The following is a 12,798-nucleotide window of genomic DNA, read 5'->3' as shown; positions in this document are numbered from 1 at the left end:
AAAAAAAAAAAAAAAAAAAAAAAAAAAAAAAAAAAAAAAAAGTCAATACCATGAAAAAAAAAAATGGGGGATTGTGAAATGTATTCATTTGATTCGTGTCAGTATGGAACAATGCTAGGGCCGCATGATGAAATATAACCTTCTATTTAAGAAAAACAGAGTGATTAGTGTACATAGTTCTTGTATCATGCAAAGGAACAATCCAGCAATTTGTGTAGAGGGTTTGAAGGGCGAACATTGAGACTCTAGTCTGGGAGATAAGAGGACCAAAGAGTTTTTTTAGGAAACTACTGACTTTTGCATGGGACGCTGCTCAAGCCTCTGATAACCAGCAAAGAGATCCACCAAATAAGGAGAAAGGGGGAGTTGAAGGATGACCGAAGGACAAAGCCTGGGAGGAAGACTACGAGCCTTCAGCACAAGAGACCCCCAGAAAAACCACCAGAGACTGATACGCATGCGTCCAGAGAGGGTTTGGATTCCGGGAACTAATTATAAGAACCCTGCCTTTTCTAGGAATAGTGATGAATATGTATTAGTCTAGGAGCATAAAAATCAGGCACCTGATGTAATAGGTGTGCGTCCTGGTAGAGCAGAGACTCCCGGTGCACCCAGTGCTGTTTGCTTGCCTCTATTCGCTTAATAAATCACAAAAATCCTATTTGGGACTTAATCATTTATCACAGCCGATTGCTTACAGATCAGAGCAGTATCTACCTTATTTCCACTTCAGCAGCTTCTGGACTCTTCTCACAGAGTACACCTCTGCAGCCCCCAGCAGCTCCTTCACTACCAAAATCTCAAAACTTTTGTATTATGCTAAATCAGTGCAGATGAACTGAACTCGTTTGTCCAAGGAGACACTTTTCTTCAAGTATCTTTTGTTCTGACCTGCATAATATAAAAAAAAAAAAAAAAAAAAAAAAAAGAGAGAGAGAGAGAGAAATGGAATTTAAAAGATAACATTGCAAAAAGAACAAGTATCTCAGAAGATTCTTTAATAATTTAGGAATTTAGGAAATTTTCAATGTCTTAATGACTCTGGCCAGAGATCCATTAATACAGGAGATTCTCTCATTCTCAGCCATTGCTACATTACTACATAGTATGTTCTACAAAGTTGGTTGTAAAATTTAGAAGGAAATTCAGAACTTAGTTTGAAAGAGACTTTCAAATTACTAACAGTGAGGAAAACTTTCACCAACATGAAGCCTATGATTATTTATAAGCTGGTTCAGCCTGTGGACCTAAGATACCTGTTCTCTGTCTTAGAAGCATCAATTTGATGTAACTGGTTAATCATCTCTAGGGCCTGTTCTTGATGTATTCCAAAATATTAGTCATAGGTATGCAGCTGACCATGGAAGTTTTTAACTATATGTCTGCAGATCCTTCTATTCTTTAAATTCATTGGTAAGAAGGCTTGACACTGACTTTTGCCTGAGTATGAAATTTAATTAATTAATTTCAACAAAAAGCAAAATGAAGACACTATCTCAATAAATAAATACATAAAATATTGACTATTTAAATGTTAACATGTAACAAATATTTATTTTGGCCTCTCTGTTCCAGTCCTGAGAAAGAAAGAAGGATAGGGATGTGTGTATATATATATATATATATTTTAAATCAAATCATTTTCTTATATAAATAAATAAATTATTTTCCTTTAGTACAAATTTTGGAATAAATGGCCTAGTACAATACTATAGGAATTTGTATGCAATAGCTTCCAATTGTCTAATTTAGAAAAGTGTCTTTTAATCCAATCCCAATTAAAACTAAATGTTGTATTGGCTAATGAAGAGTACAAGCAAACAAACAAATAAAACAGGATTATTCAGTGTTAATGCATATAAAGTGGAAAGGGTATGACTCAATACATAACCTGGGTTCTGCATCTTAAAATACATTTTCAGAATCAAATCACAAATAAAGTTCATTTTAAAAGACATTTGCCTTATTGTCACTAAACATAAATAAGCCAATTAAATTGGCCCTATGGATTATGTCCCATATTCTGCCTTTTGCATCTCTAGTGAATGGTTGGTCTTCTGAGAAGACATTATATGTTTTATAGGCTTCTTAATAGCCAAGCTACTCTGTCTCTGCTTCAGTTTTATTAAAACATTGCTATTTTAGTGAGTGGTCTCTGTGACTTTCACTGTTCTTTGAAACAAGAGGAAAAGAAGAGAGGAAGAATAGAGGAAGTCATTGGACTTCAGTTTTGGCACTGCTGTAAGATTTTTTTCCTGCTGCAATGATTTTCAGCTGATGATGGCATTAACACTGCAGATATCCAGATATTTTTGTTCAACTAGTCAGCCATGATGTTTACTTGTTTACTTTTTTTTTTTTTTTTTTTTTTTTTTTTCCCCACCTGGACTGGACGTTTTGTGGTTGTAAATAATGTCTAGTGAAAGATAATTCAGTGAATTAAATGTATGGCCCATACAGCTAAATAGCAAACAAACTTTGTTGACTCATATATGTATGGTTAAATTTAAATTCTGTGCTTATCTTTACAAAAGTTTATATTCACATGCAGAAATTGAAGCTTTGCATTAAGACAGAATAGTTTGTCATACCCTGCAGTACTACTGAATATGTAAAGTTTCTAATCTTAAAATAAGCAGGAAAAATAAAGCATTCTGATTCTCTATACTTTTAGAGATGACAAGCAATATGCCTAATTTTAATATTTTAGCCAGGATTTAGAATTTTAGAGGATTTTAAATTGTCTTATTCACTAAAATAGATGCAGCTTTCATAACATGACAAAATTTTAATTACTAACTATACCTTCTTTGCCATCATAAAAATACTTTGTTAATTAATTAGTTTAAATTAGTTTTTTGGATCAGATCACTGGAAGATGACTGAAACTATGCATTCTTGAAAACATTGCTTTGTGATGCCACCACTGTATTGTGACACCTTCTGATGTGTTTAACATATGCATCAGCTGTAGCATATCCTTCCATCAATTGATCCTCCAGGGAGATATGGACTCCAATGGTGCTTTCTGACCATTCTGAATATGGTTTTACCAAAAGCATTAATGTTTGTGTGTGTGTGCTCGCATGCAAACAAATGAAAATAAATTTTTATAACCGTAACAGTGAACTGAACTCTGGTTTCCTGGAAATTGGCTCTGTCAGCAATTTGCTTCTTGCTGACAGAACTTTTCCAGTTTCTATTTTCTGAGATGCTAGGCACAGCTAAAGCAACAGAGGCTTCATGCAACAAGGGGTCCACACACTTGCATTATTTGGGTTCTAATGAAAGCAATCAATTCCTCTGGGGCTGATTTTACTGATTATATTTTTTCTGCTTGATGAGCCTTTTCTTAAAAATATTTTCTGTTTAGAAATATCCATACCCAAGCAATGAATTGGGTACAGGTTCCATCTTGTTTTCCTTGTGTATTACTTATTTGATTCACAGAAATTCTTAAAAATGTCTTTTCATAGTGTGAAGCTCTTATGTACTGGCTCCAGTTAACAAAAGAGACACCTATTTTCCTATTGAGTTATCAATAATGATATATTGACATGAAAAATGTTATTCAGTTTTCACAGGTGTTACTTGTGTTTGATGGATATAATCTTCCTTAGGGCTATTAACAAATAGGAAGAAAAAAAAAAAAATAATTTAAATAAAAGAAAAGACCCTGGTAAGCAGAAGACATCTCTCAAGAGAGGATCAGCTCAGCAAATGGGAGTCTGTACCACTCTGAAGAGAATCTCCTATTGCCTTCACCCGTTGCATTTTCTTGGACTAGCAGCTATACAGGGAGCAGACAGGACTGTCTTACTCAGCTCCACCCACCCTGTGACAGGTCTTTTCTTTTCAGTCTGCAGAGGGGTGAAGTGGTTCTGTAAGGCCACCTCGGCTTTGTGGGAAGACTCTTCCTCCTGCTGGTCCTTGTTGCCAGCTTTCACTCTCCAGTTTTATTGGGCTCCTTTCCTCCACTGAGTGCTGGTGAGGGAGTTTTTGGCTGTTGGGTCATGGCCTGAGGGTTGCCAGCTGTCTAACTCCTCATCAGCCTCCCTGATGCTATGCAGCCTTCTCACTGTCTTCTGCAGCTTAGCCACCTGGTGCAGCAGGACCTCCACCTCAGAACCTCTTTTGCAAGCAGTTCTGCTGCCTGTCCTTTTCCCTAGGGAAAGATCTAGGCACTTCCAGCAATCAGAAATCTGCACTACAGCCTCACCCCTCAGTAGCTCTGTCTGTGTGGAGGCATCAACCACTGCTGTGGTAGATAATGCAAACCATGCAGCCAGTGCCTCAGCCTTTGCCCTGAGATGAGTACCCATCATTCTGCTTGGGTATCAGATAAAGTGCATGTTCCCGGCCAGTGCAGATCCAGGTATAGGGTCAAGGTGTGCTTGGCATCTCCTGCTCAGCCACTGGTGTGGCCTTCCCTCAAAAGGGTGCCCACCCTGCATCATCCAACATGAACTGCCATGCCACACTCCTGTTTGTTCACTCTCCCTAGGGGCTGCTTATGGGGATGCTTTATTTGCCCACCTCTGGAAGGTGGAGATAAAGAACCTCTCTTTGAAGTGTTGCCACCCCATGTTCATATGAGAGCTCACCTTCAGGTAAATTGTGAGCTTGAAGCATTTCACATCTTAAGAGATCAGATGCAGAATGTGTATATTTGTATATATGTATAATAATAAGCAGAAACTATCTGTGGGATGAATATTTTCAGACCCAAATGAACTCAATTAAAGGTTAAAAACAGAAACCATAATTTTCGTTTAATAATTATCTACAATGAGAAATACTGTTCACTTGCAATGAGAAAAAACTTTTTAAAATGGACATGCAGTTTGCAAACAAAAATCTGTTAAAAAAAATAGTAGTAACAAAATGGGATGGGGATTTTTTGACACACTTTGATCATATGCAAAGTTATCATCTAGGACTGTATGAGATTCACATAATTCATATGTCTTTATTAGATAAAGTAGTTCCATGACAGAATTATTCTGGTTGGCACTCAGTAATTAATGAATGACATATTTCCTGGTTTATAATATTTTATGAAGCCTACCATTAAGTATAAGTGAAAACAGAATTATAACCTTGTCCTGGTTTCACTTAGGACAGAGTTATTTTTCCTCCTAGTAGCTGGTAGGTTGCTAAGTTTTGGATTAACTTGAGAAGAGTGCTGATAACATGCTGATGTTTTAATTCCAGCAGAGCAATGCTCACACTAAGCCAAGGACTTTTCATCTTATTCTGTCCTGCCAGCGGGCAGGCTGGGGGTGCAGCAAGAGCTGGGAGGGAACAGACTCAAGACAGCTGACCCAAACTGGCCAAAGAGGTATTCCATACCATCTGACATCATGCTAAACAATATATAGGGGTGGCTAGCCGGGGTGAGGGGGCGGGCTGCTCGGGGTTGGGCTGGACATCGGTCAGCGGGTGGTGAGCAATTGCTTTGTGCATCACTTGTTTGTACGTTTTATTATTATTATTATTATTATTATTATTATTATTATTATTATTATTATCTTAATAATCTCAACTCACAGGCTTCACTTTCCCATTTCTCTCCCCCATCCCAGAGAGGGAGGGGGGAGGGTGAGTAAACATCTGTGTGGCATTTAGCTGCCAGCCAGGTTAAACCACAACAAACCTTTACATTATATGCAAATTAAAAAACGTTAATCAAATCAAAATTGGGTATTGCCCTTTCCTTTCCTTTCTTTTTTTTCCCTTTTTTTTTTTTTTTTTTTTTCCTCCTCCGAGATTACACTTATTATTAGTGTTATTTTGCCTTTTATTCTTGGGTTATTTAAAAGACTTCAATAGATCTGATTATTGGCAGATGCTTTGCTTTCAATTATTCTGGCAAGAGCTAAAATCCTCTGGAGTTCTTAATATATAACTGTAAATACGCATGCCGAGTGAGACAGCAAATTATGCCTTTGTAGTGGACTATTGAAATATTAGTTTAGTATTACTTACAATTTGGTTATTTCTCATTGTCACGATAGTTAAGTGTATTTTGTGCTAATAATAAATGACCTAATTCTCTTTTACTGATGTTAGTAAGAATTATATGCACTCAGCCTCTGTTTATCTGAAGATAAATCTGTTTTGGATGCAGCTACCTAAGCCATCTCCTGGTTTAGATTCCAAGTCTGGAATCCAAGCCATGTACTGTGACCCATGGATTTACCAGCTGATATTTGTATTAGGTTCAGGAGACCACCAAACATCACTGAACTTCACCCCAATCATACCTTCTGTTTTATTTTGTCTGGATTAATTTATGGCTCTGGCATAAACTGTGCTTCTTCTTTTTCCATATTTTTGTTCCTTGTGTTCTCTATAAATGGAAACTGAAAATAAATTTGTTATGTTGAGAAAATGAGCATGCATATCCATCTATTACTAAACCGCAGAATATGCATCAAAAAGCCCTACTTTATTTTATATAATTGAATTTATGAATTTTTACAGTTCTGTATGAAAAACAAAACCAGCGTCATTTTTCAAGTCCAACCAGGTCTTCAGAACAAAACTCAATGTTATATAAAGCCAGGACAGTAAAAGGTAATGATATTTAGATCTGCTGTAATTTCAACAACAAAAAGTGCTTCAAAGATTAAATAGAAAATTGTGATCCACAGATTTTATTTGCCTTTCCACATCTGTTTATTAAAAAACTATTTTAATTTTAATTTTAATTTTATTTAAAATTTATATTTTATATTATTTTATATTTGATACATATTTTTTATTTTATTTTTCATTAATCTCCCATCTAGAGGAAATATCTATTTCAAACTAAAATTGACAAGAAAATGACACTAATAAAGCAAATGGCTTGCAATGCTGCTCCAAATTGGAGAATTTTCATCTCTAGATTTCTTTCCCTTCACTTTTAATACAGCTAATGAATTATTACATTGTGATTGATTTTAAGTTATTTACAAGGGGAAAGAGTTGAATAAATATATTTTTGTGGAAAAATGGCATTACAGGGTAGACTGAAAATTATCAAAGACAGTGAGTGAATCTTCCAGCTGCCTGCTGAATGAGTAATAGAGAAGTCTTGTAAAAATCTCATTTCTTTAGAGGAAGAAAAGTACCTAGAGAAACATTTCTCTAAAGTAATAAAACTATATTTAGATTTGATAAGGTTCATATGAACTTAGTATGCAGTATCTCACAGCAGGATGAAGCTTGCAGTCAGTTCAGTGGAATCAACACCGATTATAATAGGATAATGGTGTTATAACAGTTGTATGAAGTGAACCCAAATTCAGGAAAGGAAATCCCATAAACCATTTACTTATTTTTAAATAATATATATATATATATATATATATATGAACTAACAGGTGGTAGGATTCAGTTAATGTACTTTAATAGAGGCTAGATCGTTCTTTCAGATGGCCAACTATGTTCAAGTGGATGTGGGCAGGGAAAGAGAACTTCATTCCTAGAAAACGTGTTCCATTTGATCCAAATATTCAACATTCAGGAGCAAGATAGTTTTTTTTTTTTTTTTTTTTTTTTTTTTTAACCCCTGTAGAAAATAACTGACAAGAACTATTTATTTCAATAATTCAGCTTTCTTGTATAGTTCATTTTTCTTTTCAGCATTCTGTAGCCAAGGTTTTTTTTTCATCATATTTGATAAATCACTTCCCCAGCTATTTCTCCCTTTTGTTGGTAATTCTTTCAAATTTATTTATATAGATTATTTAAATTATGTAAGTGTAATAGTGTAAATATAATTATACTTTAATAATTTTATAGTCATTAACAATTGTTACCTATTAATATTACATATTATAACAAAATATGGTAATCTATTAAAACAAAATTATACTTGTATAATATATATGTATATATTTAATACATATATATTATATGGTTTTACCATATTTTCCAATTTTCTCCTGCATCTCACCGTGGGGGTGTGGTGGTTTTACATAGCAGGGCAGCTGAGCTTCTCCACAGCTGCTCCTATCCTCAAAAGGAAAGAGGGTGAAAACACAATAAAAAGGGATCAAGGGTTGAGGCAAAGACAGGGAGATCACTCAAAAATTATCATGGGCAAAACAGACTCAGCATAGGGGGATTAATGTAATGTATTACCTATTACTAATAAGCTAACGCACCGAGAAGCTAAAACAAACAAATAAAAACAATGAATCAAACAAACAAAAAAACTAAAAGCACCCTCCACGCATCCACTCTGAGTGTAGAAGTGTCATCCCCCCCCCCGCCCTGAGCAGCTCAGGGATATGGGGAATGGGGGCTGCAGTCAGTCCTTAACACTTTGTCTCTACCGCTCCTTCATCATCACTCTGCCCCAGTGACATGTGGAGTCCTTCCCACAGGATGCCATCCTTCCAAACTGATTCTGCATGGGCTTCCCACAGGCAGCAGCAGCTCTTCAAGACCTGATCCAATATAGACCCATGCCATGGAGTTCAACTGTCAGGAGCAAACTGCTCCAACATGGGTCCCCCACAGGTGGCAGCTCCCTCCAGATCACCTGATCCTGCCTGGGCTCCTCTCCATGGGCTATAGGTCCAGGTCCACAGGGGCCCTCCACAGGCCGCAGCCTCCTTCAGGTCAGATCCACCGGCTTCACTGTGGGTTCCTCCAGGGACTGCAGTGTGGAAATCTGCTCTGCTGTAGTATCCATGGGCTCCAGGGGGACAGGGGGACAGCCTGCTCCACCATGGTCCTCTCCAGAGACCGCAGGGGAACTTCAGCTCAAGCACCTGGGCACTGAACAGTACTATACAATGTAGGAATTCCAGCTCATAGAGCATTGTGAGGGGATCTCTGTGTGGCATCACACTGAAGGCATTGCAGATTTAATTCTCAGCAACAGGTACACTCTTGAGCACATGTGTGGGAAAGGAATTCGCAGGTGGCTTTGCGCTGTTTCCCATGTCCTTGAATTAGAGATAATGAGAAAACAAGCTAGAGACAAGTGCATGGAGAAGCTAGACCAATGATAAGTTGTTGTCGGTGCATGCTGTAGTCAGTTGCCTATATATATTCTGTTAGAACATGCAATAAAGGAGGACGATTATACTCGCATCGAAGTTGCATCGTTACTCCGGGACTGTCTCCTTTTCCAACACACATGGTTACTGATAAGCACCTGACATCACTGGGAAGTTGTATCCTTCATCTGACAGAGGCTTGGAAATAAATGTCAGTGCATAAGAGGTACACATTAATGCAATGCACATATAGGTATCAAAGTTATGTTAATGCAATGCACATATAACCACATATTCTTGTAGTTTTGATTATTAGGACGATGAACATTATGTTCTAGTGATAGCTTACTGTCACTGGCAGACTGTAAGCCACCTTTTCAGGTCATTCCTTTTAATATTTTGCATATGAAATCATGCCGTTTGAGACAGAACAGGTCATATAAGAGATACATAACCAATATGGTGATTCCCACTCTTTCTTATAAATAAACAGGCTTCAGTATGTCAGTGATTACAATTCTGAAAATCAGAAATATCTGTTAAACAGTGGAACATGGTAGCCAGTGTTGCTAGTTTCCAATTTAATGTAGTGTAACATTTTACAGGCAAAATTAATGTATTCACAAATTGTTTCATAAACATATAATTTGAAAAGTTGTCCTTGAATATTTTTCTCAATATATTTCTTTAGCCTTTTATTATCCTACATATGAACAAAAACCATGGACATTTCTGTAGCCCGCCTTTGTCAACATGCTCTGTTGTCAACATGCTCTGAGTAAACATTAGTTCTATGTGTTTTTTGATGGCTAAAGCACACATGATGGCTAAAACAACACACAGTTGGTTGAAGTTGACAAGAACCTCTGGAGATCATCTAGTCCCAGCTCTCTCCTCAAAGTAGGGTCAGCTACATTGGGCTGTTCAGGGCTGTTCAGCTGGGTTTTGGGTATCTCCAAGGAGGTAGACTCCATAACCTCTCTGGATATCCTATGCCGGTATTTCACCACCTCACACTAAATTGTATTTTTATATGCTTAATTGGAATTTCCTGTATTTCAGTGTGTGTGCCCATTTCATCTTATGGTGTCACAGAGTAACTCTAAGAAAAGTCTGGCTCCTTCTTCTGCGAGCTCTCCCATTAGGTATTTTTATACACAGATAGGTTTCCCATCGAGGCTTGTCTTCTCCAAGCTAAACAGCGCAAGCTCTCTAAGACACTCTTTGTATTGAGAGATGTTCCAGCCCCTTCACTATCTTTGTGTCCGTCCCCTCATTGAACTGTCGCTGGTATGTCCACATCTCTATATCTGTCTCATTCTGGGTAGTCCAGAACTGAACACCAACTGAGGCATTTTTTCTCTGTAGAAGTCCATTTATCTCTTTATTTCTTAAGTGCTTTTTATTTTTCATTTTTTTATTTTTTCCCTTATATTTTCCTCTTTTATTGAAGTTCTGGTTCCAGACTCCTATAAGTTCTCTCTCTTTTGATACCTGTTTACCTGTTTATAATAATTTTTAGCACAATACAGTACGTCATCTGGCACAAAAGTAAAGCAGAATCTGTCCTCTGCAAATGTAAATGTAAAGTTCTGTGTAATGGCTAAAAACTTTTATGTCTAATTTCTCAAAAACAAACAAAAAACTGGAAAGCTTGCTGATCAAATTTGAAGCAAAGAATTTTAGCTTCAGGTATATTCCTCACTTTTCTTATATAGCAGTCCTTATGGAGATTGTTGATGATATTTCAACATAATCTACAAAAGTGAAAATTCCTGTTACAAAAAGAGATTATTTTTTTTCTTGAAGTCTTTACAGGCTGCAAGCAGCTTTTGACTGACTCACTTGACTGCTAGCTGTAAAATTGACTGCTTAGATATTCACATACTTACCTTGAAATACTTTTAATTCATTTTTATTTATTTATTTATTTATTTATTTATTTTCTCACAACACATTCTTTTCTCAATCAATATCTTGCTTTTCAGTGTTTCAATGGACTTTAAGACTCTAATGTCTGCTATTCCATTAGTCCAAACTCCCGTGATCCACTGTAACAGAGCATCTTTCCAAGACAAATCTCTAGAATGCAGTGTTTCCAGCAAGTTTATGTGCACTGCTTTCACATTTTGTTGCAAAGTACTCAGGTTAGTTTCCCATACTGTACTTCAGCAACTCTTCATTGCACAAGTTTCATAAAAGTTTAGACTTTCTGTGAAACAGACTGCTGTACTTGCATCCTCTGAAATGACAATTTTGGAAGTGTATCATTTTAATCCCAACTAACATATGATTAAGTCAAATACCTGTGCTGGGTTTGGCTGGGATGGAGTTAGCTTTCTCTGCAGCAGCCCATACAGTGCTGTGCTCTGCACTTGTAGGTAGAACAGCGTTGGTATCACACCAGTATTTTGTCTGCTGCCGAGCAATATTGGCACAGCATCAGGACTTCCTCCAACCCCTCCCCGGGAGCCAGCAGGCATGGGGCGGGCAAGAGTTGGGGAGAGGACATCACTAGGGAAGCTGACCTAAACTGACCAAAGAGATATTCCATACCTTATGGTGTCATACTCAGCAATAAAAGGTGGGAAAGGGGAAGGAGAGGTGGGTCTCTTTTTATGAAAATGCCTGTCCTCCCAAATAACTGCTATGCATATCATCGAGGCCTTGATTCCTGGGATATGGCCGAACATTGATCACTGATGGGGAATAGAGAGTAATTTCTTTTCTCTCTCTCTGTGCTTCCATGTGGCCTTTGCTTTTTTTTTCTTTTTTTTTCTTTTTTTTTTTTTTTTTTTTTTTTTTTTTTTTTCCTTTTTTTTTTTTTGGTTGTTTGATTGATCTTTTTTAGTTTCTTTTTATTTTTTCCCTCTTCCTTTTCCCTTTAATTAAATTATCCCTATCTCAAGCCATGAACTGATATTTTTTCTTTCCAGCATACTTTCTTCCTCTCTCCTTCTTAGGAGGGGGAGTGAGAAAGCAGTTGCGGTGGAGTTCAGCTGGCCAGCAAGGTACAAATGACCACAGTATCAAATCATGTTATGCATATCTAGCTTTTATCTCACAAAAAATAAAGTAATTAATATGTAACTATTATAATTATAATCATAATCTTCATCTTTATTATCATTTTATTATCATTATTATTATTATTAGGTTATTTCCACAACATCTTACAATATTTTTGATTTAATTCTGTAGGTCTTCCTCATATGAAAATATTCCTAAAAGGTAATTATTCCCAACAATTAATTTCCAATTTAAAAATGCTGCATGTTAGCTTTTTTCTAAATAGCATTCTTGTGTTGAAGATGCTTCCTTTCATGTACTGAGAGTTTTACGTTCAGAGGAAAACCACACCACTCTTTTCAAATACTGACTAAATACTGCCTTCCGTAGCCATTGCTTAATTTGGAGTTCAGAACAATAAAGCTGCATTAGAATAATAATAATAATATAATAATAATAATAATAATAATAATAAACTGTTCAAGAGACTTAATGAAATATGAAACCTGACTTTTCTGTTGTGCTTTGCCTTGCCTTAGTAACCCTGGATTTCTATCTTAATTCTTATCTATAATATATTTCTAGATAATGATATGATGCTTATAATAACTACATTATCTATCTGTTTGTCCATCTACCTATCTATCTACTATAGAACATTACAAAGTACAACTCTAACACAATTTTAGCTATGCCTCTTATCATGATTTTACTCAGGTGGGCAACTGAGCTCAGAGAATCACAGAACCATAGAGTCATTAAGGTTTAAGACCTCCAAGATCATCTGGTC

This window comes from Oxyura jamaicensis, chromosome Z (assembly GCF_011077185.1).
Source record: "Oxyura jamaicensis isolate SHBP4307 breed ruddy duck chromosome Z, BPBGC_Ojam_1.0, whole genome shotgun sequence".
NCBI classification, from domain to species: domain Eukaryota; kingdom Metazoa; phylum Chordata; class Aves; order Anseriformes; family Anatidae; genus Oxyura; species Oxyura jamaicensis.
Note: the sequence above shows the minus strand (reverse complement) of the source record.